This window comes from Pinus tabuliformis, chromosome 3_2 (assembly GCF_031772625.1).
Source record: "Pinus tabuliformis cultivar Carrire ecotype Pingquan chromosome 3_2, CPIR1, whole genome shotgun sequence".
Classification (NCBI taxonomy): domain Eukaryota; kingdom Viridiplantae; phylum Streptophyta; class Pinopsida; order Pinales; family Pinaceae; genus Pinus; species Pinus tabuliformis.
The window spans coordinates 161,583,805-161,611,630 of NC_142302.1; positions in this window are offsets into that span (position 1 = coordinate 161,583,805).

The following is a 27,826-nucleotide window of genomic DNA, read 5'->3' on the forward strand; positions in this document are numbered from 1 at the left end:
TTTAAATAAATTCATTCTAATTTTTTTGCAAAGGAGATTTTAAAGGATTGAGAGATATATAAAAATAGTTATTGGAGATATTAAAAGAAAATTATTGGATTTCTTTGTTAAAGGTTATGATATTTTGGTGTATTAATTTTTTTCTATATATATTGAAAACAAAGGTGCATGGTATAAAAAGGGGTTTATTTAAGACGGGAAATAAAAGGTTTTATTAAAAGGTGAAGATCATGAAAAATTTTAAATGTCTATGAAGGTGTATGAAGGTTTACAAATATTTTTTAAAAAAAGGGGGAAAAGTTTTTTTTTTTTTTTTAAACAATGAAAGGATTTATCTTAGTTTTTTAAAGAAAAAAAGGGGCTTTGCAAAGGTCCATTAGTATATAATATTTTCCATTTTCATCAAGCATGACAGTGTTTTGGGTTAATAAAAATCCCTCTGTATGATAACGCTACATGAATCTGGTGAATATTTTTTCCTTATGGGGGCACATATTAAAAACCAATTTTTTTTGGGGGTGGTGATATGGAAAGATGCCTGATCCAATAAGGAAAGGTACTAGAAAGAAGAAGGTGAATGATATGCTAGAGACGACACTCAAGGGTCGGAAAGGATGGCTCAAGCAGATCAAAAGGAAGAGGCAGAGATCATTGCCCTGTTTAGAGAAGTGCGGGCCAAGGAACTGAGAAGTCTAGCAGAAGATAAAGAAGAGATTGAGGTTGATTGGTGTAGCCATTACAAGAAAAAAGGACATTGGTGAGGGTCGAAAATTGTCACCATGGGCTCATTGGTGACAGTCAAAAGAGTCTCCACCACCAAAAACTTAACGTCACCAAAGGTGGCGACACCAAAAGTATAGGTGTTGTGGCGACATTCAAGTTCCATCACCAATAATGAATTATAAGGACAGATAGTGACCATCACCATTTCATATGAGCATAGGTGACAGACCTTGGCCTTTGTCACAAAAAAATTGAACATCACCAAAGGTATAGGTGTTGTGGTGACATTCAAGGTTCGTCATGAATAATAATTATAATGACGGATACTAACCATCACCATTTCATATGAACAATAACGACTTATTGTGATAGACCTTTCATGACCGTCCTTATTGATGCATATATATGGTGGCGTTCGATGATCGCCACTATTTCATATTTTGGTGAGGATCGAAAAATGTCACCATAACTTATAATCTCATTGGTAGTGGTCAAAAGAGCCTCTATCACCAAAAATTGAACGTCACTAAAGGCCGCATCGACAAAAGTATAGGTGTTGTGGTGACATTCATAGTGCGTCACAAATAATTATTATAATGACAGATAGTGACCGTCACCATTTCATATGAACAAAAGTGATGTACCTTTCATAGCCATCATTATTGATGCATATATATATGGTGGCATCTATTGACCATCACCATTTCATATTTTGGTGAGGTTCAAAAAATGTCACCATAAGCTCATTGGTGATGATCAAAAGAGCCCCCGTCACCAAAAACTGATCATCACCATTCCATATGAATATCAGGGCATGATGGAATCGAACCACCAACCTCCTGCTTGTAAGGCAGGTGCTCTTCCATTGAGATAGCACCCTTTAAAGGATTAGATTTTAAAAAATTAGACCTTGAAATTTCATAATTGTAAATTTTACAACTTTCAATAAATTATAAAACTTTTTAAAGTCTTGGAAACCCTTTTATTAAACAAGCAAAATAACATCGAAGTTGCAGGTCCTTACTTAATGGTTATGGAAGTTATGAAAAGTGAGTGTAGGGAAAAATAGTTATGTATAAGATACTCAATATGTTCGGTTGAATACTCAATTAGAAGTGAAAATTTGAAGAAATTTATAGCCTATAAATAACTTATAATTATCAAACCTAAAATTTTCAATTACACCAAAAATTGATTTCTCACCTTGTGAATCATGTAAATATGGTGTGACTGCATGAAAATTTACCTCTAAAACATTGATTGAGTGCCAAAAAGTATAAAACAATGAGGAAATATGATGCAATTATGAATAATGAGCTACACATTTGAACCCTACTGGATATGGGGTCTACAAAACTAATTGGGAGTGCTTCTCATTACTAATTAATTCAAGATGTTAAAATACAATAATCAATAATGACCCTGAAATTAAACCACTAAACATATGTTAAAATTGTAAGCACAAAGTTTGGCTAATATTTGTGACACCAACAAAATATCCAAGGGGCATTCACACACTTCCAAATCCACACCAAGAACGAGTATCCAAAAATGAAATTTCATGGATACAAGGAAAGCACTATCTACCTCTCAATAATAACTATGTCTTCCCACAAGTACTTCAATTGGAAAATGGGTGCGAGGACAAGAACCTCAAACCAAAAATAAGTACACAATACAAAAATACACTTCATCCCCCCTCTACATTTATGGAATAGATCTAGGGGAATAAGAAAAATATCCATAGAGAACAGGAATATCAATTGCCTCTAAAGGTGCAAAGATACACTGAAGGAATAGAATATGTGTGTCTTCCGAGCCCAAGCATGCAAAGAGATACCTTTTATGTAATTACACTACTTTGTCTCCATGTAGCTAAAAAGAGGTTAAATTCTCTTGAGAAAACTTTACAAATTTTTCCATTGACATGCTTCTATTCTTTGCTATATGCTATAGTTGAGGAAGTTCATGCTTCTCAAAATATTTCGGATGCTCTAATAGTTCCACTGAAAACATGTAAAGAGCCTATCCATAATGCTAAAGGTAAAGTTTGTCCTGAGTTGTTTGTTGTCCAAAAACAAAATTCAAGTTCAACCCAAGTTGCATACTAACCAAAAACAAGTCCTGCATTATTTAATGAGGGAAATCAATTATTTTGACAACTAAACCATTCATGATCTCTTATAATGATCAGTGATTCATTTCATGATCTATTTTGTTTATTGTATAAGGTCAATGACTGCACCATCTTGTTTTCTGTATTGATTTCTTGTTAAAGACATGTCTCAATCTCATCATGAAAGATAAGAGGATATATGATGTTCAAAAATTTGTATACTCTCCACAAACTATAAGAGTTTTTTCTCTTACAATAACCATAGTTCAAATAACAACAAAAAATTCAGTAGACTGGATTGACTATTTAGTGGAAGCTTATGGTTGGGCTCTACATTTTACATGTGCCTGTCACTTTATTGTTAGGATATTCTTACACATAGGAAATATTTAAGTATAACTTGGTCTAGTGTATACTTAGGTAAAGTGTGTTTCTTTACTATGTACTTTTTTTAACTTACAATCCGATGGTCACTGTATGTTCTAGACATGAAGTGATCTGACGGTTTATTCTCTCCTCGGTATTACCCACACTTGATCCATGGCTTAACACCTAATTGGTCCATGATCTCTATTTAAAGAGCATGGAGGATCATTTGTAAGGTAACCATTCATGAGAGAATATTATGTAAATTTTCTTTCTTTTACATTAATAAATTGCCTGAAGTGGCCGCGTTGGCTCAGGCCGTGGACTGTTTCCCTCTTTAAGGGTTTTAACCACATCAAGAATACTGGTGTACCGATTTGTGATCTGTTTGTGAGTGGTGTCCTTTGGTGTTCTATCTAAAGAATTTACCCTATAAATTCCTACATGGTATCAGAGTTATTCGAGGGCCACATCCATTGGTGATCCAAATCTGAAGCTGGTACAAGTGCATCTGACTGTCGTTTCCTATATCTACTATTTTTGACCACTTTTAGGCCAAGAGGAATGCTCTATTGTGTTAGGAGCATCTGTTCCAGTGAGGAACCCCTTTTTTTTCACGCGAAAAGGTTTTTAGTAGCCCTAGCTACGTCATTTTTAAGATTTGGAGGTATACAATCTTTATTTGCAATTACAATTATTTATCTATGTTTATTTCGATTTATAGTCATGTATCAAAAAAATTATTACCGGATCTATACCTTCCATTTCTGCGTATGCTCTTTGCCCCACGACTTTGTGCGATCTGGGCAAACCAGAAATAGAAAGAAAGGATTTTTCTCATGCATATTCTCTTTTCCGTTGCGCCTTTAGTGTGATCTCGAAAAATCAGAAACAATGAGGAAAATATTTAGTTTCCAGCCAAATCTAACTTTAAGTCGTAAGGCTTGGATGTCTTTTGCATGTTCGTTTTGGGTTGAGTGGTTTTTTTTGTTTTGTAGGAAAAAAGAGGTTTTTAAAGTAAGCACGCGCTCCAAAGCTTCAGTGAAAAAAAAAAACCAAACAAAACCACCCCTTCCTCCTTTCCAAAAATTACTAACATTTTAAACTAGCTCACTTGGTCTAAATTTACTTTATGAGAATGAAGGTCTTGGGTTCAAGTCTTTCTTTTTGTTTAGTTACTTTTTCAAAAAGCATATGTAACTTATGTTTTAAATTACTTTAAGTAAAAATGTTCTCACCCATTATAAAAGTGAGTCACTTATAATTCCGAAGTCACTTTATCTTTTATTTAAGTTATAATTTAGTGGGTAGTTCATAAAGTACCATTGTAAAAGTGATTTTTACTTATTTATAAAAAAGGGTCAAATAAAGTAATCTTTTTTTAAAAGTGAGCTAATTAGATTAAGTCTGGAAAGGGGAGGAATTTTTTTTAAATATAACATTATCATTTACTTCCTAACATTCATGTAGTTTGTCAGCATGTTCAACAACTTTTCTTCAAAAAGCCATAACTTCTTCATCCGGAAGCCATTTTCAGAGCCGTTTTTTTTAATTGGAATAACTTTTCAAGATATTTCCAATGGAATGCTTAGTTTTAGCATCTTCAGCTTCAGTTTCTTTTAAAATGGAAATTTCATGCCTAGTTATTCTTGACAGCACAAACTACTTCCAATGGTTATCCTACATTATGGATTTACTTAGAAGTAAAGGTATTTATAGAATAGCCTCAGGCCAAGAATCTAAACCTAAAGATGAAGATAAGGTAGCCAAATGGAAAAATAAGAAATTTCAAGCACGTGGGTTAATAGGGATGTCTATTTCTCCAGACCTTAGATTCCATATCACAAAACTTGATACCCTTGATGAAGCAATGAAACAACTCAATAAAGTTTTTGGAATTAAAAATGAAATTAGAGCCTGTCAACTCAAAAATTAGTTGCTTACGTTGGACCCCAATAATTTTTCTTCCATTGAAGATTTTTTGTCCAAGTTCAAGACCCTTAGATTTCTCTTGGAAGGTGTTAAGGTTAAGAAAGAATATGGTAGCCTTATCTATTCCATTCTTACTATGTTAGGACCAGCCTACTCTGTGTTTGTTTCCACCTTCCATTCTACTAGAGAAGTCTTTATTTCTCAATGACAAGCCTACAAGTCACCCTCTTTTGATGCCTTTTATGGTTCTTTAACAAGAGAACAAGAAAAAACCTTACATCTTGGTCTTCTTAATACTGGAAACTAATCTAAGAAAGCCTTTACAGCTCAACAACAACCAAATTCAAAGAGTCCTAAAAAGCAACATTCTAAAAAGAATGGTCCTAAACCAAACAAGGGTCCTAAGCAATTTCAGTCTCAAAATGAAAAACAAATTTAACAAAATGATAAGGCAAATAAAAACAAAGGGAAGAATAATGATAGACATAGAAACTTTTGTAATCGTGATGGCCACTTAGAATCCAAATGTTTTAAGAAGATGGAAGCCTTGGAAGCAGCAATGAAGAAGCATAACACCCATTTGGAGCACTCTTCAACTTCAACTTCATCTTCAAGAATAACACTTTTTGCATGTGGTTGTTAAGCATCTAGGTCTGGTTATGCACTAATTGTATCTTCTTCTTCTCATTCTCATGAGTGGCTCATTGATTCTGGAGCTTCTTATCACATGGCTAAAAGCAAAGCCATGCTTTTTTCTTTAAATGATTGTAACACCAAAAATATATGTTTGTGATGATAGATCTCTTAGTGTTGTAGGGACTAGAACTATTCATCTAGACAATGGTCAATTTAATGATGTATTATGTGTTCCTACCTTGTCATGCAACCTTCTATCTGTATATCAGATAACTCATTCAGGTGAAGGTAAAATCGTTGAATTTTCACCTCATGATGTTGTAATTAAGGACCTAAGAGATCCTAGACATATTTTAGCTACTGAAATTGTTGATGATTCTACAAGGTTGTATAAGTTTAAAAACTTTGGGTCATCAACTATTCCCTCAATATTTTTTTCGCATAATGATGACGTGAGCAAACTTTGGCATGAGCGATTTAGTCACTTAAACTATCTCTCCCTTCAAAATATATGTAAATAAAATATGGTGACAAGTCTTCCTATGGTATCTTTCACAGATGATGTTTGTTCCATATGTGTACTTAGAAAACATCATCGGGATAGTTTTGAAAAATGTGCCTCTTGGCATGCCTCAACCCCTTTACAGCTTGTGCATAGTGATTTATGTGGTCCACTTCCAGTTGTTTCATTCTCTGGCTACAAGTATTTCTTAACTTTCATTGATGATTTCTCCAGATGCACTTGGGTATACTTCTTAAAACTCAAGAGTGAAGTATTTAACATGTTCTTGGCCTTTAAGGCCTTTGTTGAGAAACAATCTGGACATCAAATTCTTAAGCTAAGATCTGATAATGGTGGAGAATATGTTAACAACAAATTCATCAACTTTTGCACTAAGCATGGAATTCAATTGCAACTTATTGTTCCATATACTCCACAGAAAAATGGTGTAGCTGAAAGGAAGAATCATGCCTTAAAAGAAATGGCTAATTGTATGCTTCAATCTAAAGGACTTAGTCTTAAACATTGGGAATAAGCAATTAACTGTGCAAATTACATAGTAAATTGCACTCCTACTAAGGTTTTAAAGAATATTACTCCATAAGAAGCATGGAGCTCAATTAAACCAGATGTAAGTCACTTTTGTGTTTTTGGAAGTAAAGCATGGGCCCATATTCCAGATGAGAAACATAAAGCCTTAGATCCTAAGAGTGAAAAATATATTTTTGTTGGATATTCTAAAGATGTCAAAGGATATAGACTTCTTCAACCTAAATCCAAAATTTTTATCATTAGAAGAAATGTAAAGTTTTCTGAAAATATATCGGCCTACGAGCCTAGTTCGACGGATGTGCCACCTCTCTCTATCCCTTCTACTTATGAAAATATTTCTTCTTCAGATGATGACAGTGAGGATGACGATCCTCCCCCACCTTCTCGGGATCCTCCTTCAGCTCCTCAACTTCCAAAATGGGTCCATGCTACTCAAGATGCAGCAGTTTCTTATGCAGGTGATCCTATAGATCATCATCGTACACATTCTTAGTTTGATAGAGCCTCTTCTTTACTGGCTCAAGCTTCAACAAATTATGATCCTGATACCTTTGCAGAAGCTTCAGGCCATCGAGGCTGGGACGCAGCTATGAATGAAGAATATCATTCAATATTGGAAAATGATACATGGGACCTTGTTCCTCTTCCAAAGGGACGAAAACTTGTTATATGGAAATGGATTTACAGAACCAAGTTTGCACCAAATGGAAAAGTTGATAAACATAAAGCTCATCTTGCTGCTAAGGTTTTTTCACAAGTTGAATGCATTGAATATACTGAAACCTTCTCCCCAGTTTCCAAAATGAACTCTATTTGCCTTATTCTTTCCCTTTCTACCTCTTTCAAATGGTAAGTCCATCAGATGGATGTTAAATCTGCCTTCTTTCATATGGAATTGCATGAAGAAATCTATATGGAACAACCTCCTGGCTTTATATAAACAGACTCTAGCCGTGTATCTCAGCTTAAGAAATCCCTTTATGGTGTCAAGCAAGCTCCTCCAGCTTAGTATGCCAAAATGGATACCTTTCTTTTAGATATTGGATTTTCTAGGTGTCATTCTCACAATATTGTCTACACCAAGAAAGTGGGTAAGTCTCTTATCATTCTTGTTCTTTATGTTGATGATCTTATCCTTACTGGTACTGATCCCAACCTTATAAACCATGTGAAGTCTAGCCTTAAAAAGAAGTTTGAAATGACAGGCTTAGGACACTTGCATTATTTTCTTGGTCTTCAAGTCTTACAATCCAAAGAAGGTATTTCCCTTTCCCAATCCAAGTATTCCTGTGATATTCTATGCCAATTTCACATGGAATATTGTAAGCCATCCCCCTCTCCCTTTCATTCTGGAGCCAAACTTCCGGTCACTTGTACTTACCATGAAGTTGATGCTACCTTATACCCTTAGCTTGTTGGAAAACTTTTGTATATGACCCATACCTATCCTAACCTTTCCTTTGTTATTGGCCTTATTGCTCGGTTTATGAAAAGCCCACATGAAAGTCATTGGAAAGAAGCTAAAAGAATACTTCGTTATGTTCGAGGTACATTTCATTTTGGGATTCATTACAGTGCAAAAGAATCTTCTCTATTGGTTGGTTTTACTAATTTCGATTGGGCTGGTGAGCCTGATGATTGGAAGTCTATTGCAGGTTATGTCTTAACTCTTGGTTATAGACTTATTACATGGGCTTGCAAAAAACAAAGTGCCATTTCTCTTTCTTCGGCAGAAGAAGAGAATCGTGGCATTGTAGAAGCTAGTAAGGAAGCCCTGTGGCTTCATCAGATCCTGTCAGAGTTTGGTTTTCAGCAGCAGCATCCGACTACACTTTGGTGTGATAATCAAAGTGTCATTCAAATATGCAAAGATCTAGTCCAACATCAGTGCAACAAATACATTGAGCTACACATGCACTTCATCAGAAAGCTCATTTATGACCACATTCTTGAAGTGCAATATTGTTCAACCGATGATCAAGTTGTAGACATATTTACAAAGGCTCTCACAGAGTTGAAGTTTACTAAACTTCGATTTATGGTTGAAGTTTAGGAAGTTGGCACTAAGGTGGGATATGATCTAATTCCTCCTTCCTTCTCCTATTGTGGCATCTTTGTACATCCTTCAATCCTATCCCAATTTGTTCTTAAGGGGGGATGTTAGGATATTCCGACACATAGGAAATAGTTAAGTATAACTTGGTCTAGTGTATAGTTAGGTAAAGTGTGTTTCTTTACTATGTACTTTTTGTAACTTACAATATGACGGTCACGATATGTTCTAGACATGCAATGATCCAACGATTCATTCTCTCCTCAGTATTACTGACACTTGATCTGTGGCTTAACACCCGATTGTTCCATGATCTCTATTTAAAGAGCATGGAGGGTCATTTGTAAGGTGACCATTCATGAGAGAAGATTATGTAAATTTTCTTTCTTTTACATTAATAAATTGCCTAAAATGGCCATGTTGGCTCAGGCCATGGACTGTTTCCCTCTTTGAGGGTTTTAACCACGTCAAGAACACTGGTGTACTGATCTATGATATGCTTGTGAGTGGTGTCCTTTGGTGTTCTATCTAAGGAACTTACCCTGTAAATTCCTACATTTATAAGGGCTAGAAAGTCCGCAGTAGAATGAAATGTTACATCACTGCAATGTAGCTGAATAAAAATAGTTAAAATGAAAAATGGTAACTATGTCAGAGTAATAAATTCATATATATATTAAAAAAAAAAATCTTGATTTTGGCACCAAGTGGAAATAAATCTTACCTTTGTGTTTCTTGGTTGAATGAGAAGCTCCCTTCTCATACTAATTAAAATGTACAACTCTAAACCAGGTCATATAATTAAATCAAATTCTAGTAGGTTGTATCAAGAGACAATACCTCCTTACACTTATTCCTTGTAGGTAAATGTAGTGGTGTGTTTCTATTTCTGTCAAGTAGCATAAATATTGTTGGGTCAACCTAAAGTATTTCCTTCACCACATCCAAGCAGTTGGATCCATTGGCTGCCATGTGCATTATTGTATGGCCCTTTCTATCTTTTCTTTGAGCCATTTGTGGATATTTTACTAGTAAATCTCTCACAATATCTATGTAACCACTTCTTGCAGCCAGATGCAAGGAATTCTTGCCATTGCTTGTAGCAATCCCTGTCAACTTACTGTCTCTAGCAAGAAGCTCATTAACCACCTCAACATGAACCTTAGTTGCAGTATAAATAAGAGGTGTGGCATTTTATCAATCCAATTTTTTGCTCAGATCAGGGTTGTGGTTCAGAATCTCCTTGACAAAACCTATGTCAAATTTATTAACAAACTTCTTATGAATGTATTACGATGTATATATGTATATCAACATTCATAATATGTGATCCCGTAAACCAATTCAACCTCAATAGATCAAAAAATGAGTTCCATTATTTAGTAGTCCATAACTCACATGCATCAAAAGAGAAAATGGAATAGAGATTTCTCACATGGCATGTCAGATAAAATATCAGGCACAAAACATAAGATAAGAATTTGATTTCGTATGCATTATTTTTTTGAAATTTGATCTAAGAATTTTTTGAGTGGGTTGTGAAGGTAGAGTATTGAGTATCATTCCTTTTGTTGTGTCTCTCCAATGATACCCAATAGCACATAAGCATCATGGAAGATTCCTAGTCCAAATGGTGATGCTAAATCACCTTGGACTTGAGGTGGTTGTAGTGCATTCTTTGTTTGGTAGATGGGAAGTATTTTGATTGAAGGGTGGTTCTCTCGCTTTTATTTCATCTATTGGATGCATGATGACCATCGCTTTGCCTTGCACCTTTGTCTATCATTGTTGAATCGTGTTCCCAAGACTAAGAGTGGTGAAGTAAAGTATGTTCCCTATTGTGGAATTCATTGATTATGATTGTATACACATTTATCTAAACCTCTTTACCCAATGAAATCCTTTTGTGATGAGAATGCACTAGGACCAAATGGCAATAGCCTCAAGTGTTTAGATAGCAAAAGCATAGCATGAATATTACTCACAATTATTTGCTCCAAGTACACCTTAGCTAGAGAGGCTTCAGTTGGTTAAACTCAGTATTAGGGTTTGTCTCTATCAAAAGTGTGTTGTGTGGTTTTTAAAGGCTTATGGCTTGCGGTTGGCCTTGTGCATGCACTTGGCATGATGATGTGATCTAGTATCAACCATGGGAAAAGAACATATTGAATGTTGGCTCCATTTCATTATTTACATATATTAGTAATTTTTGAATTAGTAACTCAGCACTGGGAATGCATAGGTGTTGCCCTGAATTCTTCCACACCTAAAATGCTTACATTGAAGAAGCTACTTCTATTGATTATGTCAATATTTGAAATGGGACACCAAAAAATATTAATACAAGAATATAACATGAGTCAACAATTTTTTAAATGAATTTTTTGTTCCACATAATAATAATTGATAGGAATTTGTGGGTCTATTAATTATTTTGGATCATTCATCTAAAAATTTATGCTATTTTTTTTTATAGTATTGGACTTTGGTCTGAATCCCTATCTAATTGTTTAACCTTGAGCTCTAACCTGTGTGACTTTTGCATTTCCTCTACATACAAGGTATCATTTTTTACCTTTTGTGACTCCAGGGTTTGGAATTTCTGGAGTAACTTCTCATTTTGTTGTTTCTGTGCTTGTAGCTCCTGTGATAACCTTGTTGTTTCACCTATTGCTGAAGATGAATCAATGTTAGTAGGATATAAGCTTAGATATGCACCTATCATTGGAATTGTTGTCACTGAGGTCACAACAAGCTGTGATGTCTCTTTTTCCTTGAGCAGTTGTTCTATATGCTCCTCCATTTTCTTGATCTGTATGTTTTGCTCAATGATGAGCTTCAACATCTCCTACTTGTGCTGTTCATTTTCTGCTATTTCTTTGGTCTGTGGATCCTCAGTTGAAGGCAATTTCAATTGTTTCGTCAAGGTTGTAATCTCCACATTCTTCTTTTGCAGTATTTCTTCAATTGCTTTACAGTCCTGGGGATCATATCCAATCTTGATAATAATATCTTCTAAAGACTTTAATTTGTTATCTTTAGACAAAGATGACATCTTTTCAATCTTAAGCTATGACTGGACATTTGACAAAGTAGTGCTAAGCTTGGAAAGAGACATGGCAGTTGTAGTCATTGTTGAAAATAACATCTCACCTAATTGCCTATGTAAATCCATTTGATCAATGGGATGTATCTGGTTCACATCAAATGAGAAGATGGTCTTCTTATAGTCTGCCGTGGATTTGGGAAATGGAATTTGAGCCTGCAAAACTACCATTTGCATCCTTCCTCTTTCACTGTCAAAGGAAGAGAGAAGTCTATGCTGAGAAGTGGATGTATGTTTCCAAAACTGACTGTAAACTTGAGATTTAAGATTTTCATTCTTTTGCATGATTTCCAAAAATGTTGAGAAGATATTAGTATCTCCTGCTAAGTTTGTCCCAGTAGATTGGATAATCTCCATAGGTTTAGTTGAAGAAGGAGTTGAAGAAGTAGAAGGAGGCTTGGGATCAGTGGTCCCTGCTAATGAAACATCTTCCAATTCTCCAAGATCAATTATTTCTGGTGGCTTGCTTCCTGATGACATTGATAGTCTGGTTTTCAACTTCTTTTGTAAGATATAGTACTCTTTACCTGATTCTATAGCTGACTGAGTTTCCTCTCTGGCTCTTTTATGCTGAGCACTCTGAGTAGATGGAGTCTTTACCTGTGCAGTAGAAATAATCTGTTCATCTACTTCTGTGGGAGTTCCTTCAGACCACTACTCATGGTTCATGAACTTCTCCAATTTTTCCCTGGGAGTATGGTTGTAAGGTGTTGCCTTCAATTGCACTCTTAAAGCTAAAATGATCCCAAAAGGATCATAAGACCAAGTGAAGCTTGGCTAGAGGTTCATGTTATTTAGTAATTTGTTTGCTTTTGTACTTGCGGACCTAGTGTTACAAATGAAATTTCCTACCTGGGCTTTGATTTTAAACTGTGACTTCTTCTTGCCTGAGACAAAATGGACTTCATCCATATTTATCATCTGCCTGATGTATTCCAGTGAGAATATTCTCATTGGCACATACTTAGGCAGTTTGTATGGAGCCAACTCATTGCCATATATCCTAATCTCAATGTAATTCTAGTATAGGTACCAGTCACCAGTCTTGGTCTGCTCTGATAGGTGCAATGTCTTTTTAACTTCTTCTCCAATTCTGGGCTTTTCCTGGCTGTTGAGTAGTTGAAGAACTAGATGTATAAAATAATCAATGAACTAAGAGAATGTAAAGTTGGATGATCCTGCTCTTACTAACTCTGTCCAGTGAATCACTGATTGATTCACTCCCTTCTCATCTTGTCTGTTGAGTTGAATGGGAAATAGGTCTCCTTGTTGAAACAAAATTAAATGGATTATGACTGAAATGTACCTGAAAACTCCTTGTGTGGTCAAATTCATAAATTGTTCATGTATATTATCAGCCAAAAAGTGGCTATAATTATACATGAAGGCAGGATGATATTCTTTTCTAAAAATGGAAAAGAATCCAAGGATGGATTCATCAACAGATTGGTCATTTTCATAACCTAGGAGGTATGATAACAAAGAGATAATATGTCTAGTAGCTTCAGGGAACATGGAAGATGAATATGGTGGATTTATTTTAGGTAATTCAACATCTTCTGGTAGGAAAAGTTCAAAGATAAGGGCTCTCTGTGGAAAGGTAAGTTTATTGTAAAGGTCCATGTGAGTTGTAGGTGAGAAATGGATAAGGGAGTCAGATGGAGGTATCATTAACATTTGGTTTATGCTCTTAGCAGTAATGGTGATCAGGTTTTTTCTATCCTAAGTCATCACTGTTTTTTGCACAGGATCATACCTGGTCTGACACCAAGAGATTAAATCAGGCAAGTGATGGGTCTTAGGAAAAGAATATAATGGGAGAAGTGTCTCCCAGAAGCAAATGGGATCCTCTTTATCAGCATATTTGAGTTTTAACCATGAATGTAATTCATAAAAATCAAATTCACATTCACAGTTGTTGATCTTGAAAAGGGAATCGAAAAGGGGCATATGATCCAAATCAAGTGAGACTGTGGAGGGGTTCCCTTCTTCAGCAGCCTTCTGTATTTTTTCTTTAGGATCCATCCTGCTGCAGGGGAAATTTAGAAAGTGTTTTAATAAAAAATGGATGGCAGTGGTGAAAATACATACAGAGTGACAAATGGTGCTTTTGGTTTATGGATGGAAGCAAAAAGTGGCAAAGATTGGAGCTAAGGAGTATATATAGGTGCAATTGGGCTCAATTGACTATTTAAATTTAGCCGTAGGCAATCAATTTGCAGAAGGATGTGAATTAATGTTTAACAGATGTTTAAATGGTTAATTAGGCACAACAATAGCTTTGGAGCGTATGGGCAACGACATTGTAATGTGGTGGGCAGTGAATGGGTGAGTGAAAATGGATTGGTGATGTGGAGATTTGTGAATGGATGGAGGATAGCAGATGCATATGGCCCGGGAAGAAGTCAACGGTCGGATGGAAGAAAACTGACAGCGGATTTCAGGGGGGGCCATAATGGTTTGTGGTTTCAAGCTTTGGGGGCCCAAAACATTGTGGAGGCACCACGTCGCAAAAAACGGTAGCCATGAAAACTACTTTTCGGAGCATCCCCCCCCCGTGTTAACGGGAAACGGACGAAGGGGGCCCAAAAGGCTTCCTCCATCGTTGATCCGGGCAAAGTGAACGATCTTCATTGAAAAGTGCCCGTTGGTTATCGGCGCCTGATGTGTCATTTTGTCGCTTCCGTCAATACAAAAAGAGTATGTGATATGACTTATTTTACAAGGTCATCAAAATTTTATTACATCAATTAAATCATAATTAAAGAACTTAAGTATGATTAATTAAAAGAACATTTTCAAAGGTGCATTTTGAGCTAGCAACCTTAATTTTATTTTCTAAAGAAAATATTTTTCTTTTATTGCTTATCTAACATTTTCATTTTTCCTTCCTTTTTTAGAACAATTATCCTATCATTTTATTTGATATGGACCTGTAATAATAATAATTCCTAACATTTTTGTTTTCCAAGTTGTTTTTGGTCCATATTCTAACTTATCATTTTTTGTATGGAATTTTGATTTTTTCATCTAATAGCTAACTTATCAAAAACAAGAATGTTACAACAGGTTATACCTGTAATTTTGGGATTTGGGGGTTTTAGTTAGCTTAGCTTCTTGTTTAGGATTTCTGTGTAAATAAATAAAGTTCTTTCTTTTATCGTTTAAAAATCAAATTTGTTCCAAAATATGCTACTCTACTTGGATCCTTTTGCAAAAGGACCATGGAGGAATAATATTTTAAACCAATCAGTTTAGGAGCTTGTAATTAATACATGGTGTTGACTCCTGGCATCTAGGATCTACTAGAGAAAATATAATCATAATGAATTGATTTGTTCACCATGAAAGAAGATATGTGCATGACCAGCGATGGAAAATATCCATCCCCAGAGGGGTTTCTCATACACCAGAGGTGAGAGAGCCCAAAGTGTCAATTCCATTTTTATCGATACATATCCAACGATTATTACAATAGGTTCATTTATAGTTATATTGTCTTCGTATCTCTTCATCATATAGTCGCATTGTTGCCTCTCTATTAATAGCTATTAAATAATGCTATTATTATTTATTCAGTCGTGATTTTCGTATTCATAATTACCAATAGGGTACATAATATCTTGACACAATGTTTTCCCTTATGCTTCTATTTTTCCTCAGCAGAGAAATAGTAAAATCTATAGTCTTATGCCACCATACACTACTCATAGCTTCCCATAATGGGCTTCACATTTATATTGTCCCTTGTCAGACATGTGAGAAATATCCATGGTATAGGACATCAAAATAACCTATAAATTCTATATATTCTACAAATAAACGTGTCTAACTAATTATTATACTTAGACTTATCTGGAAGCCCCACTACACAGTCATAGAAATAACCTTAAGTGACACCGTAATGACAAATAATTACCTAACTCATCTCTATAATAATAGTAAATACCATATTACTAGCAAGAGACCATTATCCTATGATTGATGTTAACTAATCTTTAGAAGAAATATAGGGAAGTGTATTATCAGTTCCAATTTGCATATCATTGCATGATTAATTTACAAAAACCATCTTCTCAAAAGGGGCATGTTAAAGGGAGTTTGTATATATGTTAAGTACAACACTTAAGATATATCAAATTGCAAAGAGAAGAAAATGGACAGGAAAAAAATTGGTATAGACAAAACTGTGACTGAAAAAATTTGTCCTTCCAACGTTCTAGTTGTGTAAGGTGACATATAGCATGTAGCCCATGTAGGGAAGACTCACAACTTATAAGTTTTTTTCAAATTTTAAAGTTCAAATCTTACATTTCAAATCTTAGTAGATGGTTATAAATCTTATAAATTGATAAAGTTCAACTTATAGGTTTCTAGGTTGCAATGTAAGATGCATACTCAAATTGCTAGTGGCATACACATGCCATTTACAAGGTTCCAATTTTTCCAACACCTAGATCCATATCATATTCTCTGAGGCAATATCACCTATAACATACATGAGCAAGGCATACTGATTAAGATTTTCAGAGGCACATTTGTATTCAATAATATAAAAAAATAATCATCTTTGGTTCAAACTCACTTCATTGTAGACTTTAGGGACAAAATTTTGGGTTCTCTTCTGTGTTGTTGTCCTTTCCACCTACAGTAGGAACTACAATAAGTGGTTGTATGATCCATACAAGGATAACCACCCAAAGGGTTGAAATTTGCAGGCCTAAAACACTAGAAAGTACACATTGAATAAATTCTAAATGGACACATTAAATCTAGATTCAATATAGAAGCATGAGAAAACACTTACCCTCATCCTCTGTTGACCCTAAGTTCATATATTGAATATTTTTTCATAATAATGAAAGTTATTTAAAATTGAAAACAAAAAGGAAACAATTGCCTAAATAATAGTTTTAGATAATATAAAATTTGTTTCACATTATAAGATATTGGCATTGGTCATATGACACTATAAATAGAGAGAAATTCTCATAAATATTTGCATACCTAAGTGCTCGAATACACTGGTGAAAAACACCACGTGATAGCATTACTCAATTAAAAAGAAATCAACAAATTTCTAAAGCCAATACGTGTATTCCCCATGGGAGCTCCACTTTCGCGCTAGCAGTTAAAAGTTTTGAAATGCCCTAGTCTCACAACAAGTGAATTGAATAAAAAATATGACCCTTATATGTAACAAGATTTTTTCCCTTTTGAGTTGAACAAGTAGGAGAAATGGTATAAGCCACACATGTAGCCTTCTTTGTTGCCTTTGCTCTCCTAGCTCTTCTTTCCATTTGTCGACTATATCTTTCCTTTATATTATATGTAAATGTGATATAGAAGAGTTGGCTGCATTTTGTTCAAATGTATTACAATCCCTTCCAATTGCAGGTGTAGAACTAGTGAAGCTTGAAGAATGAGATTCACATTCCTCTTCTGAGTGAATTACAAACAATTGAACTCTTTTTGAAAAGATCACATCTTCTATCATTCCATTTCAATGGGTCTATCCCTTCAAATCCTTAATAAGTCCACATCGGAAGGAAATTCCTTCAAGTATTCACTTTCTTATGGTGTTTGACCTTCTAATAAATAAACCACCCCTTTGACATTCTTCACAACTACCTTTCCTAAAGCTACAACTAATCTATTAAACTGGGAAATAAAAACATGGCATTTTCAAGAAAAACAATTTGAATGACTTACAAAATCTTCCTAAGGTTAAAAGACTCTATTGATTTTATAGATCAAACAATTTTTTTTGCAATTATCCCATATTCATTTCCTTTATCATAATCTAAACCTATATGTAAATTCAAATTTCCACAAGTATTCATGTTGGATATTCCTTTTGAATTTAGATTGTGGGTGAGCAAAAGTGATGTATGATGTTTCAGGTGGACACACCAACCATTTCCTTTTTAACTTCTTTTCCCCTGATGATGGGTGGAGTGTTCACCCAAAATGGAGGACGCCACTTTTTCTCACTCTAAATCTAGTGACAATATCCAATTTGTCTAAACCTTCTACATTTTCACCTTTTATTTGGGCATATTTTCTGATGAGTTTTTCTCAAAGTTCAGCCACAAATTGTTCAACTGAAAAATTTTAGTGGATAAATCAGTAAAGACTTAGTGCCCCAAAGGTTTTTCAGGACTCTGAATACATTTATGTTTTCAAAAAAAATTCTCAACAATGAAAAATAATGACCTCACCAAGAATTTAACGCCAAATTTCAATGAAAAAGATACAAATGTAGAATAGTTACACTTCACCCTTAACTTATTTTGGTTCATACAAATGGTCTATTCAGATATATATTTCTTTGAGAAATTTGAAACCTACAAATGTTTTCTATAGATCTATTGGAACTTGATTGGAACAAGCCATTGTTTCATTCACTCCGTCATATGCCTAAAATGTTGATGTTCTATATTTGACAGAACATCGAGTAGTAGGTCTGGGAGGTCTTTGACTTATCCTTCCAATTAATAAATTTCTTGAATTGCTTTATCCTTTGACTTCGTGATTGTTATGTTTGAATTTGGGTCCATCTTTCCAAATTTTACAATCACTAGATTGTTGAATTGAGTTTTTTGTATGACAATTTTCTTGAACTAGATTTGTGATGTTGTTCATTTCTTGAACATAAGATTTTATTTTGATTTATACTTTTCTAATACTTTTAGGATAACAATAAATTTCAAAGCTAGGTTAAGTGTTGTCTTAACAAAATGGGCATCTTTGCAGACTGACTTTTCAATGTGGCAGATCTATTCAGGAGGGTGTTTCTCCATCATTGATTTTTGAAGTATTCCTTTACCTAATAACACAAACTTTCTAAAATGGTCTTCAACTTTTCACCATTTCACTTATAAAAAATTGTATTCTATAAGAGCTGCAATCTAAACTTGGCTTGAACAGACCCTGCAATTGTAGCAACATGCAGATAAAGATGCAGCTCTAATGTGTTTGGAATAAAGTCAGTTCATGCTTCTATGAAGGCTCATAGAACATTGTGGTAGACAATTAACCGTTATTCAAGAAGCTCTAACATTTTCTAGTGATAGAGATGAGTCAAATGATATACATTCAAACCGTTGTGCTCACCAAAATTATAATCGAGTGTTCAATGTATCTTGAATCATGGTCTAATCTAAATAAAAAATAAAAATACAAGAAATGTATCAAGAGTCAGAAATTTTCAATACTTGAACATTCTTTGTGAAATGTTCTCATAAAAATTATTAAGGTCCATTCTATAGAAAGATAAATTTTCAAGAAAAAGCTAACAAAATCATCATTTTAAAATTGTTTTGAGAATTGTTTTACAAACTGTGATCATCGAACATAATTTCACATACAACAGTAGGATTATGCTATTCTTGTCAAGCATTTAGTACACATAATTGTGTCCAGTATTATTAAAAGAAACCATAGTAGCTTTAAATCTGTAGAAAAAATATGCAAGCAACCACACATGTAATATTTTTTCTAAAAGTGCCATAGTGTTGTTTGTTAAGAATATGAAACTAAGGAAACAAATAGATTCCCATATGAAAATCAAAATATCTATAAATAAAAACAATACATTGATAGGTAAATACCAACACTCTTTTATAACTGAAAAATTTTAATGCTAAGCATGAATTGTTAAATATGACCATTGGCATTAAAACCAAATTATTGAAGGGAAGATAATGTGAGGCCATCTCATGAATATGTTCAACGGATCTATTGCCTCATATGTTAGACACTTTTAATGTTTGATAGGGCTACACAGGATAATCCAATAAAGCAGAGAGAGGAGGGATTAGTTGTGATTCAGAAAAGAATCTTCTGATAGCATTTTATTTGGAGCTAGGGATGGAATCCAATAGAAAAAATAGAATTTTCTAACCTTACTCAAATTTTGAAGATTTTTAATCTCTACTCATCAATAAGGCTTTGGTTCATAACTGATTTTGATGGATAACTAAGCTATCCATCAAGGTTTCATTCTTGTTGTAGTCTGCCCCAACCTAGTGGCATGTCAAAAGGAATGATGTTAGATACAAATCCTAGCCAAACTTGTCAGGATAGATAACAATTAGGCTTGACACACAATTCAAAGGAAGTCCATGTTATGTGGTAAGTTGTTGATCTGGGGGTGTGTTTCTTGAAGCAACTTCCAAAAAAAACTAGCCTTCTTGTGGTAGAAAAAATTCTTCTACATTAATATTTAATTGGAGAGATGGTAAATGGAAAATTAGACACTAGAAGACTATTTTAAAGAGACCAAGGTTAGTCTTTCCATTGAAAATATTGATTTTCTCTACATCAATATATGTTTAAAAAGTTTGGTTGATGAAAATTCCAAGAGGGAAGGTAAGTTATTGGAGGGAAAGGTGGTAATTTCAACATATCCTATGCTATCAGTGAATCCCAACTTTCTAGTTCACAACATAATTTAATGAAGGAAAATAACAAGAGGTTTGTGTGGAGGATTAACTCACACCAACATGAGAGTTCCTGCATTGAAAACATTCATGTGTGCACTGTAGGCAGGACAATTGTTATATGGCAACTTGCCTTAGGAAAATGTATTGGTTTTATGTTCTCTAGAGACTCTCCTTCTCGTTGTTGGTCTATTGAAACTTTAAATTCATAGGGGATGGGACAATAGGTACAATTTGAAAGGCAACAAAAGAAAACTAATCCTGAAATTCAACCATGCTAACCTAGCTGCAGGCCCCATGTCCAATGTTGTATGGTTCTCTACACAACAAAATTGGGGATTTAAACATCATGTACAATATATAACTCCCCAATCCTTTCTTTTTGCTTCCTCTTTTTGTGTTTCCACTTTCATTTTGAAGTGTCTTGGGTATCTTGTTTTCTGTAGTCTCAAACCGACCCTGACAAGTTATATGTCTTGCATATAATTTTATCTAATTCCTCTTTTACCTATAAAAAAAAATAATCGAAAAGTTAATGCAAGAAAACTATAACTATGAAATGAATGTATTCCTAGTTTTACTGTCACAAATCACAATAGTTAATACTCTTAAAATAAAGAATCTATTATTTTTGACATTCCAGAAAAGTGGGTTCTACTACAAATTTTGGTGCATAAAAATACATAATCTAAGGAGTGATATTATAAAGGCAACTTCTTTGCATTCAATTGAGTTCTGATTAATATAAGGTACTTGTATCCTTTTTTTTTTTTGAATATATGCTTCCTCATTAGCATGTTTCATAGTAGACAATTTCACTTTCTATACAAGGATTGAAACAAGATATGTTTTCACACAACAACTCTTTGTATTCTTATTCTAAGTTCAAAGATAGAAATTATGATTTCTAAGCACTCTGAAAGTTCATAAATAAAAATTGGTGATAGAATGATTCAAGGGAATGATAATATTTAAGTTATTAACAACATTTTGCAGCCTGAATAAGCAATTTCCAAGTGTGTGCATTGTCTACTACAGAATTACCACCAGACATGACTCGAGCACCCAAGTGTAGGTTTAGGGAATAACCAAGGCTTGCCAAGAATAACAAGGTTATGAAAGTGTGTCATATGTCCCATGTTCTGAGAAGAGTTGTGAAGACTGAGTCTCATACAATTATAGAGGGAAACATTTACTAGTTGTGCAAGTTTCCTTCTCTCTCTCTTTAATGACTTCCTTTTCTACAATGATAAATATAAAAGTATACCTGTGACTGAAAATTGTGATTGTTGGCATTTTGTTTATACATCAATAGATCAAAGATCAATGGTGGTATTTATTTTTCATCAATGTTTAAGTTATACAGACAAATGATTTGTTGATTTTCTATCTCATTGTCATTCCAAATTCAAAACTTTCGGTGGACAAAATCTTAAGCACGCCGCATAATCCTTCTCTATTCTAAGTATCAAATTTGAAAACATCTAGATGGTATAATGGAATAACAACCCTCTTTTCAATATTGATCTAAACTCCTTGTTCTAGCACACCACTTTTCTTTTAATGTCCCAGACCAATCTCCTACCATTAGCCCCTCTACCCTCCCTCTTCCTACTATATTTTTTCACCTCGTGATATCAGAATATGGGTCTATATCCTCAACTCTAGCAAAGTAGGTGGTGAGGAAGGTTTCCAAACTTAATTTTTTCTACATGGTATTCATTTCCTTCTGTTTCATGTTATTTATCTTTTTAACTGTGGCATTTGCACAAGTTTTCTTTTTTGTGGTCTCAACATATTATCCAACTCATTCTCAAGTCACGTGATGCTTCAAATCCTAATAACTAGAAGAGCATCATGGTTGGTCACACCGCCAAACTTTATTCCATTGTTCTTTACATACGGTTATCTGGTCGATTGAAAGAAATGTTTCGACCATAAAAAGAAGAAAAGCCTACTTCATTATTAGCTGGTGAGAAAGACAACCCAACTCCTCTCAAATTATGAGATGAAATAGAAATGGAGTTATTTTGAAAATCAACGATGGGGAGCCTACCACTTATTGATAGGCACTGAACCGAAAAGACTGAATTCGATTTCTTGCCTACCTATCCCAGCCCTACTCAACTGGGGTCGTGAACTATGAAATAAAACTCTGTCGGGCAGACAATAAAGTGAAAAAGTGATGTTGGAAGTAATGCTTCCATGTCATGTGTAATTGTCATTGTGAGTCCCTAGGCGTCAGTTTAGAAACTGTTGATTCCTATGTTATGAGTTGGAATCATGATCTAGATGTGTCATAGTCAATGTGTTATGTCTTATATATTTGTAATTGTTGTGATCAATAAAGATGTAGTGATTTGTTGTGTGAAATCAATCTATCCTTGATATTTCTCTCTATTTTCTAATATGTTATCAGAGCATGTTTTGGCTTGACTCTCTCAATGGAAGGCCAGTAGATGAGAGAGCCTTCAATTTTATTGCTATGTAAATAGGTTAGAGTATGAGTGTTGTTTTGTGATTTGTTGTTAGATTTATATATTTGCAAGTATTTTTTGTGTGCATGCTGTAAGAGGACACTAACTCCTGTCTAATAAGAATCGGGCACATACTAAGGCCAGCGATAGAGCCAACATTCCTCTTGCATAAAGAAACTAAACATTATGTCTAGCAACAACGTGGAGCTACCTGCAGAATTATGCGGCTTCTCATGAAATCTCAGAAAGGGACAAATTCATTTGAGCCCAAATTACTGGCAATGAAAGTATTGTTATGATCTCATCTCAGATCTGGGCACACAAATATTTGTATGAGTAGTCTACATAATGACAAAGATAAATCATTTATGGCAGAACACGTCAGAGGCAGCGAAATAAATATTGGGCAGAGAGGAGTGCGACATGGATGGAAGGATGTCTGTGGCTTAATTTCAATGTTTGATCAGACGTCAACAATATTTTTTTGTGTTGAATGGGGTTTTTTATGTCGTGGCTCACTCGATAAGAGGATAGAGGTATCACTGGTAACTAAGATCTTGGCCAACGAGAAAACTTTATGATTAGAGAAGATCATTCTAGAAGGAAATATTGATGCCTAATCCGTCGAGTGAGAGATCTGTGTGTATGAAGGTGTAGTAAATCTATGCTTCAGAACGCCGCCATCCATGTGAGAGAAGGTCGTTTACGTATTGCTTCAATGGCAGAAGAGATTTAAGGCTGCATAATCTAGCTTTGGTCACAGGTTGCAGAGTTGGTTGACGTCCCTCTTAAAAGAACGTTGTTGGAGCATCAGATCAACCTTATGTTAGGGGTACGAAACAATTTTTTAATGGTGAAACCGACCTACGCAGCGTGAAACTGTTGATCTAAATATGATAATTGATTGTTAGATCTGAGATCTAGCTGTTGCGGAAAGCCAAAGATCATCTGGAGCATAGTTATTTGTGGATGGAGATGACAACAACAATGCTGTCAACGGACAATGATCAAAGTCAAAGAGTTTGGTGACGTATACCGGAAGGCCGATAATAGAAAGTGAGAAGAATGTTAAATTTATTCCAAAAGAGTTTCATGTCGCAGAGAAAGTGTTGCTCGTGAACGAGGATGTGAGCTACGACAGGAAATTGGAAGGCTTGTGTTCTCATTCTAGATCTGAAGCATAAAATATTGTTTATCTAGTTCGTATGTTAGTTCGTATGTTTGTGGTGTAAGTGGTAGAAATTTTCTATTTTTAGTTTTTGTTATTAAAATATTGGCGGTTCTTAAACTGGAAGTCCTGGTGTTCGAAAAATCAATTCTTGTGTGCTAGTAATTTTGGTTATAAAAAGGGTTGGTGGTTCTTAAACTAGAAACCCCGGTGTCTGAAATATCAATTCTTGTGTAAGGTCAAGTTGTTTGATCAAATCTTGAGCACATTCAGTATCCAGACCTCCATCCTAACCACTGGCGGATAATCGAAAGTGAAATGTCTGATAGATGGTGGTTGGTCCATAGGATGGTTCATTACTTGATGGCTCTTATCGCGGAAGCCCCGATGAGCCAAATTGTTAATATTGTTGATCCTGCAAAGTTCATCAACGATGGTCAGAGGCAGTTACATTTTAAATGGAGGTCAAGTAACAGCTCAAAGATGTGGTGGTTAAAGAGCGGAGTTTGTGATATTCCAGAGTGGATGTGAATGTTGATGAAAACCAGTGAGACAAATATTATATTTGTTGTTGTAATATGTGTTTTCAATGTTGTCCGTGTAAGCATTAAAGGATGGTGTTGGAACTAATTCTTCCATGTCATATGTAGTTTTCATTGTGAGTTTCTAGAGTCAATCTAGAAGCTATTGATTCCCATGTTATGAGTCGGAATCATGATCTAGATGTGTCATAGTCAGTGTGTTATGTCCTATATATTTGTAATTGTTGTGATCAATAATGATGTAGTGTGATTTGTTGTGTGCAATCAATTTCTCTTTGATATCTCTCTTTATTTTCTAATATATTAGAAAATAGAAGAGAGAGCAGAGAGCAATTACACACAACAAAAATCTCACTTGATATCTTTATTGATCGCCACAAGTACAAATATATAAGACACAAATTGTTGGCTTCGACACAACTAGATCATCCTTACAACTCACACATTGGAAACAAGAACTTCTAGACTGACTCCTCATAACTCCTAATGACAACTACACATGACATGGAAGCATTACTTCCAACACCCTCCCTTAATGCTTACATGGAAAATATTGAAAACACATATTACAAAAACAAAGATAATATATGTTTGACTGGTCTTCATCAGCACTCACATCCACTCTGGAATCTTGCAAACTCCAATGTTTCACCACCACATCTTAGAATTGTCACTTGACCTCCATTTAAAATGTAATCGCCTCTGACCATCATTGTTGAACTTTGCAAGATCAACAATATTGACACCTCAGCTCGTCGAGGCTTCCGTGATAAGGGTTGTCGAGTAATGAACCATCTTATGGACCAACCACCATTTGTCGAATATTTCTGTTTTGGGTATCTATCAATTGCAAGGATGAAGGTCTAGATACTGAATGTGTTCAAAAGTCGATCAAACAGCTTGACCTTACAAGAATTTATGTTTCGGACACCGGGGCTTCCAATTTAAGAACCATCAACCCTTTTTATAACCAGAATTACTAACACACAAGAATTGATGTTTTGGGCACTGGGAATTTTAGTTTAAGAACCGCCAACCCTTTTAATAACCATTAAAAACACAAACACCAACACCATTTCTCACACTCTTTTTTTCTTATTACTGTTAATATTACTGTTTTGGGACATCCAAACTTGAAGGTACATTTTATGGAAGTGTAGTCTAAGCGCTTTGGTGTAGGGCACATTTTATGGGTATCTTGGACTTTTGGTGTGTGTTAGTGGTGTTAGTGAGTTATGTTTCATGAGCACTAGCTAGAATGTGTTCCATGAAGATAAACAACCCACAAGTTTTAGATGGCTTAACCATATGGCATAGTAAGGTGTGTTATGCCCTAGTTTTGGGGAGACAATTAAAACCATCTTAGAGTGTGATGGGTTGTACCATGGACTTAGGTCCACTTGCATGGGTTGAGGTGTAAAGGTACCCCATGAGTTGAGGAAAATGATTGCAATGTTTACCTATATAAATCATTTATAATATAAGATTAATGAATTTGTTTTCAAGAATGGAAGAGGAAGATAATGAAGGAGAGGCATTGAGGTTTGTTGTAAATCAATGAAAAGAAAGGAAAAATGTCTCCCATTAGTAGTATTTTTCAAGTTTCCTCTTCAATAGGAGTAAAATTTAGTTGGAGCTAGGGAATTGGCCGCAAATGTATTGATCCAGTACTCTAGAAATCCAAGACATGACATATCCAAGATAGTCCATTAGATAGATTTGTCTTAGGAAAAGGTTGCAAAGGCTAAGGTGAAAATATCCCCCTTTTAATGTGGGTTTTAAACCTTCCATTTGAAAATTCTAAAAAACTCAATGCCAATGCTTAATCCATGGTTTGATTATTTTTATTTCAGTTTGGCCTTGAATGTTGAGATCTTTCTTTGGGTCTAGTTATCAATTTTTCATTTCATTTATCTATTGAGAAGGTCTTAAGGGCTATAGGGGATAAGATGGTTATTTTCCAACACCCCTCCCTTAAAACCATATAAAGATATGGTGTGCCACATTTTGTTGTTGTAATATTTCAACCACAAGCCCTTCCTATGAGGATGCCCTTGAAGGGAGGGTATGTAAAGGAAGTGGAAAAAAACAAGATTTTATGTTGAGTCGAAGGAGGGGCATGGATTGCAGGTGTCTCTAGAGGTCTTGACAAAGGTGAGGGGGAATGGAGTTTACCTCCTATTACAACGTCTACTATTCCACCATTCGAGGTGCTAGAGGGCACTGACTTTAAGGGTCAGAGGTGAAAGCTCACAAGGATCTTAAAAACAAGAAGGTATGTGTGATTTAGCATATGATTGATTCTTCAACGGTTGACTTTTTGGATGATATTTCCTATTAAATGGAAAAAATTGAAGCCCTACCACCTATAGAATAAGTAGAGTATGAGAAAATGTTTCCTAAGATTCAAAGAATCTCTCCATCTTGTCCATGAGATCCATGGAAGTTATGTTCAAGTGTTGATAACTTGTGTTAAGATATCATCTTTGATTTGGGGCACATATACTTCTTCAACTAGTGGTGGAGAGTCCAACCAATGAGTAGGAAAAGTTGTTCATTTACAAGGTTGGCATCAATCAAGTATTCTCCCTCTCTACCCAACTCTAAGATGAGGAGTGTGCATAATGGACTTATTATTGTAACAAATTTCAAATATTGGATTATCTTGAAGTTCAAGTGCTTGAAGTGGTTGCCTCAACCTACAAATATTTAAAGGAACTATGAATCTTTCAATCAAACCCTTATGGTCAAGGAGTTGCAAAAGAGGAAGGCCTTATGGCTATTTTTAAGGGGTTGAAGTTTCTCTTGCATGATTATGGGAAACACTTCTCAGTTATCCTTTTGTACATGGGGAATATCATAATTACCCTATGCCCACAAATATAATAATGAATAATGTTTAATTGAATCAAAACCCTAACCATTGACCCAACCTCCATTGATGAGGCTTTAACCAATGGTCCTTCCTTAAGGTAACCACTTATAATTATTGATGGCACATTTTTCTAACTCATGGAACCTTGTATTAACTAGGAGGAGTTAGATGGAACCTCAATGACTTCAAGGTGAGGGTAATAACCAAATTTCAACATATACCACAATAACTAGAGATATGTCTTTATACTAGGGCCATGATATAAGTATAAGGAACTCTATAAATGGGCGGGGGGGTCAGTGGGGGTAAAGAGCATATAGCTCAACTCGTATAA